This window comes from Mauremys reevesii, linkage group 1 (genome assembly GCF_016161935.1).
Source record: "Mauremys reevesii isolate NIE-2019 linkage group 1, ASM1616193v1, whole genome shotgun sequence".
In the NCBI taxonomy this organism is placed as follows: Eukaryota; Metazoa; Chordata; order Testudines; family Geoemydidae; genus Mauremys; species Mauremys reevesii.
Window position 1 is genome coordinate 256,480,061 of NC_052623.1, and position 6,000 is coordinate 256,486,060.

Sequence of the window (6,000 nt, forward strand, 5' to 3'; positions counted from 1 at the left end):
CCTGACCACCCACAAGAACTACTGTGAAGGGAATCCAAGCCTCTGCTCTTGGGAATAGTTCTCTGGAGAAGTGAAAGTCACCACTTAACACCACTTCCGGGGAGAAAGTTGGAGAAGAGGTGTGATACTATAACATCGACATTTGGAGGTCTATCAGCACAAGAGATGCAAGTCAGGGAGAATCCTCAAAGTCCCTTAATCTGAGTCCTGGAAACTAGAAATGCATTCATTCTACTTCCAGATGACGCAGGAGGGAAAAGAGCCAATGAGGACATCACCAGAATTACAGAATTGTTATTTAATGTAGATTTTAAGGCCCCAAGGAACCATTATGATTAGCTAATGGCTTCCGGGAGTGGCACACCGCTGTCACCCCGGAGCTGCTCCAGGTAAGTGTCATGGGGCCAGAGCCTGAACCCCTCCTGCACCCCAACTCCTTGACCTGAGCCCCCTGCCTGCACCCCACTACCCGCACCCCTCCTGCACCTGAGCCCCTCCCACACCCTGCACCCCTCCCTGCACCCCTGCCCTGAGCTCCCTCCTTCACTTTGCACCCCTTCTGCACCCCAACCCCCTTCCTTGAGCCCCCTCATACACTCCACACTCCTCCTTTGCCCCAACCCCTTGCCCTGAGCCCTTCGTGCACACTGCATCCCCTCCCACTCCCCACACTCCCCCCTGCATCCCAACCACCTGCTCCAGCCCTGCATGCCATTTCCCCACCCAGATGTGGCCCTCAGGCCAAAAAGTTTGCCCACCCCTGAGCTAGAGTATATTTTTAGAACGATATCTTGCTCAACCCTGACATTGTCTTGAAATAATCTTGGTTTAAATATTTCAAGTGATGGAAAATCCATCACATCTTCCTCTAAATTCTTCCAGTAGTTAATCATCCTTACAATTCAAAACGTGCCCCTTATTCGTAATTAATTTGTCTAGCTTCCCCTTACAGTCATTTGATTTTGTTGTGGCTTGTGATGCCTTTAGAAGGTTAAAGGCTATTGGAAACTTCTCCCTATATAGGTACTTATATACTGTGAACAAGTCAACTCTTGACCTTCTGTTAAAGTTAATCAGCAGATTGGGCGTCTTTTACTATAACGCTTGTTTTCCAGTGGCTCCTTCCGAACCCTTTCCAATTTGTTGACTTTTTTTAAAATGTGGATACCAAAACTGGACACAATTTTTCAGTAATGGTCTCCTTCATGCTATATACATACTACTAACACCTCCATACTTCTGCTTGATAGTCCTCAACTTATACTGCGAAGAACTGCATTTAGTCTCTTAGCTACCACATCACACTGGGAGCTCACATTCATTTGGTTAGCCAACATGACCGTTAAGTCCTGTTCTGAGTCACTGCTTTCCAAAACACAGTCCTCCATCCTATAAGCGAGATCTACATTCTTGGTTCCTAGATATATGACTTTGCATTTAGCAGTATTAAAAAGATTATTGTTGTTCAGATGAGCCCATCCAACCATGCTATCGCCATCACTGACAAACAGCTTTTGGAAAGGTTACACATTTCTCATCCTCCCAGCTGGAGCACAAGTTTTACTGCAGAGATACAGCCAAGATGGTTGAATTGAAGGGGAAAGATTCAAAATGAATGGAAAGGAAACACTAGCCAGCATCTCAGACACATACAGACCATCCAGAAAAGAGAACAGAAAAAAAACCAAAACAACATTCTATAACCACTGTGACAAGATGGCCGATGTAGTAGGGTGGGTCCTGCGCTTTTCTTGCTGGGGGGCTACGATGCCACCCCTTGTCCCTGCTCTTGGGGCACCGAGGGCCCCACTAGTGGCCCAGGAAGGTGGTAAAGGAGGGAAGCAGGGGAGGGGTCTGGGTTTGCTCCTTAGGCTGAGCCCCAGCCCCTCTCAACTCCAGTGGATTCTTACCCTCTTCCCCCTTGGGTGGGGTACCTTCAGTCCTTAGATGCTGGGGTGGGGAGTCTCCCTCCCCTGCTGGGGCAGGGTCTCCCTTACTCCATTTATTATTTTTATCTTCCAAGTCTCACAGCACACCTCCAAGCTCCAGTCCTCTCTCCTTCTCCCCTGACTGGCTGGAGCAGGGCCTTAATTGACTACAGGTGCTCCAATTAACCTGTAGCAACCCTCCCTAGTCTACAGGGAACCACGCCTTAATTAGCCTAGGGCTTATACTTCCCCTCTACCACTCTCCCACTGCTCCCTGGCCCTCCTGTATCACACCGCCTACCATCCATTTTTCCTCTGTTTTACTGTTAGTTCATCTGGAAACAGGGCTTTGGGAAATGCAGAGCCATCCACACCCTCTTAAGTCCCCTGACATGCTGCAAGCTGGCAGTTGACACAAGTCAGCCCCCTCTGCTTTCTTCTCTTAAAGAACCAACTTTGAAAACAAGTCATGCCACATTTCTCCCTTGCTGTCTCAGGAAATAGAAAGCACCTGAGCCAGAAGGATTTGTGTGTCTGTGTGTTTTTCCCAACTACTGGGCCTCAGGCAAAGAGAAAGAGACAGAACGTGCCTAAAGGCAACACAAATTCATAGCACTGCTCAGTCCTTACAACAGCTCTCCCAGGTAATTACACCATTTGGGTCTGAATTGCTTGCATGTCCAAGAACACAGAAGAGCTCAGCTTCACTATTTTTAACCTCAAAGTAGGCTTCCTTAGTCTTTTAACTATTTGTCCAACTTCTGTTGTGCATTCTGAATCCTGATGCAGAGCACCCCATACAATAGCAGTAAGAGACAGTTATGTGACTGCCGCTGATCCAGCCCAAAAGGTAGGGTTTGGTTAGGATTCTTTATTGTTTGTTTTTAATACTACACTATTCCTAACTTCTTTCACAGCAGACTCTGCAGAAACTGAGGGGTAGGTGACCAGATGCCCCGTTTTTAAAGGGACAGTCCTGTATTTAAGCCCTCCTGCAGATGTCCTGACTTTTTCTTAAAAACGGGCAAATTGTCCCATATTTTCTGTCTCCCCCGCATCAGTACTGGTGGGTCCTGCTGCTGGCTGGATCCCTCCTTGCCAGCCACCTGCCCCCCAGCGGTGAGTGGAGGGAGTCCAGTGGCTAACAACAGGGGTGGTTGTGTAAGGCTGGTGGTGGGGTGAAGATACAGCACATGGGGCTTGTGACTCCCCCTGCTGGTCCATCAGCACAGCCTCCGCTGTGAGCTGCAGTGGCTGGTGAGTGCAGGCAGGCGCCAGGCGGTGGCCAGTTACATGTCACCTCTGCTGCCCACCCATTGGCCCTCTATGTGCTCCCCCTCTTGCTGTCCTCTCCCTGCTTTGCCCCTTCCCCCCCCAACCCTGCTGCTCCTCCATAACCCCCCTAGTGGGATGGGTCCCACTCCCAGCGCTGTGAGGAGAACCAGTCCCTGGTCAAAGCGCTCAGCTCACCAGCAGCCTGGCTGTGGGGCTCCTTCCTTCTCCCACTGCCTCTGGCTGGGCTGGTGCCCTGGGAAAGCCAAAGACCTTCTGGCCCAGGGCACTGGCCAGGAGAAGCTGAGCCCGGCATGTGTCAAAGCCCTGCACAGGGCTGGCACAATGAAGCTTCTCTGCCCCTCAACTTAGCTCTGGATTTGGAGGGAGGAAGTGATTTCCAGCCTGTTCACGTCCCAAACCTGCAGGCAGAGCCATGCCTTGGGTAGGGCGAATTGGAACAACCGCTCCGGGCACTGTGCTTTGAGGGGCCTCGCAGTCTGGTGCGATTGGGCAGCGTGGTTGGTCCCGGAAGAGAAGAATCCATCACTTCCGCCCTGGGCCCTGCACCCCTCTAGGGATGGCCCTGCTTGTAGGCTCCACAGCAGCCCCAGGGGCAGGGGCTTAGCAACCCTCTTCACCCCCCACTTCCCCACCCTGGGTCCTGCCCCCAGGGACTGTGGGGCTGCTCTGTCCTCTAGGCATCTTCCCCTGCTGAGCCACCTTTCTGGCCCTGTTAGCTGAAGCCCCTGCAGTCAGGTTCCCTGGGCCCTGGTGCACAATGCATCCTTACGGCTTAACCCCTTCCTGCCTGCGCTGTAGCTGGAGGCCAGCTGTGGCCAGCAGCAGCCTGAAGGTGTTAGCTGCCTTTTGACACTGTGTGGGCAGGAAGGGACAAGCTGCTTCCAGCCACACTGGGCGGGGGAGGGGGAAGAGAAGAGTTCTCCAAAGACCCAGGCCAGGTCATCCCTTCCCCCCTCCACCCCTGTCACTTCCCTTCCACACAGTGCCAAAAGGCTGTCGCTGGCCACATTCTGAACCCTGGCAGAAGTGTGACCCATGTGTGCCCTCCCTCCCCAAGTGTTGCCTTCGAAGATGCGGTACCAGGACAGCCAGGTCTGTCCCAGGGGCCCAGCCAGCCAGGCATGGAAGGTCGATAGCGCTGGACAGGGAGGGTTGGGTCGGTCGGTCAACACCCTCCCTCTGCCCCCCCCCATGAGAAAGATGTAGGGGAGTGTGTGTGTGTCACCTCTACCCTTGTGGGTGTGTCACCCATCCATGTGTGAGCCCTATAACCTTAAAGATAAGAAGGTAAATAAAAAGAATCCAACTACACAGTATTTCTTTTTAACAGGGGCTCAGTCAATTTGATGTTAATTTGAATATTTGCACTGCATAGTTCTGATTGATTGCCATTGAACTCACTTGAATACAAGTCATTTTACCAGGTGTCCAGTATTTAGCATAGGGAAATATGGTCACGCTATTGAGGGGAAGCTTTTAACGATGTATGAGAACATGTCTGTGAGACTACTATTGCCCATGATTAATTTACGTGTGCAATTAATCCCTGTGAGTGGTTGCCCTTTGCAACGTATCCACCTGCACAGAGGGGATTCTCCTTGCAATTTATACCTCTGCCTAGTTTCCCTTTTGAATGCATTTACAACAATGATTCCCCCTCTTGTAAATTACTCAGTTGTATGGACTCCTCTTGTATTGTATGCACCTGTAGGGATTCTCCTTTCATCCTGTTGATTACTGAGATGCACATGTGCCTCTGTGCACCCTTGTCATCTTCCCCACGAAGGCAAACCCCATCTCCCTGATAGAAGAACTCCTAAGGAACTCAGACTCTTGAAACTCCCAGAGTTTCCTTTCTCCTGCATAGTAGAGAATGGGGCCTATAATTAGGAAAGGATGTTTCAACATGTTTGAATTCACTAATAGAATGATGAGTAATGGGAGAAGGGAAATGCTGATGATTGGATCAAGTGTACAGCTCGGGGCCTGAGTGGAAGAGAAAACAGAGTCGAGGGTGAAGAAGATAGTGGAGAGCAAAGGTCAATGATACACAATGAAATCTTCCATTGCAGAGGACTGAACAAAACTTCTACTGGCTCCCTTTGCAAAGGCAAAGCATTCCATGTACAGCTGAGTTGGAAAATGAGAGCGTCTTCATGAAAGATTTTGACTTTCTATTGAAAACCTCACAACCAAAAATTTGTTGTAAAAAACTGCCAAAATAAAACATTTTTAGTCTTTGGCCAAACAATTTTGTTTTTCTGATTAAAAAAAAAAATCAACAGTTTCCAAGGAAACAGAGACAAGGTGCGTGAGGCAATATCTTTTATTGGACCAACTTCTGTTGATGGGAGAAAAGCTTTTGCGCTTACATGGAGCTCTGATTAAGTTTCCCAAGCCTGAAGAAGGTCAGAACTAACTACAGGGTGGAACAGATTGTTTAGCATAAGTAGTTAACACATATTTCAAGGGACCATTCAAAGAAAGCAGACATTTTGCATGAAATTTTTCATTTAGTTAAAAAATCCCATAAAAAAATAAAATTGGACAAAATATTTTTGACCAGCCTTAATTCCACACTTTAAAATCTCTTCATGAGTGTGGAAGGCTGGTACTATAAATCGGTGTATGTGCCTCAGGAAACCACAGAATGGCAAGCGGCTGCTAGAGATGAATCTATGGGGAAAAGGAATGTCCTTTAATACTGGGTCTGTTAAAGACACCTCGACAGCTAAAATAAGGAGATAATAGCTCCCTGTTATCCCTCACACAAATC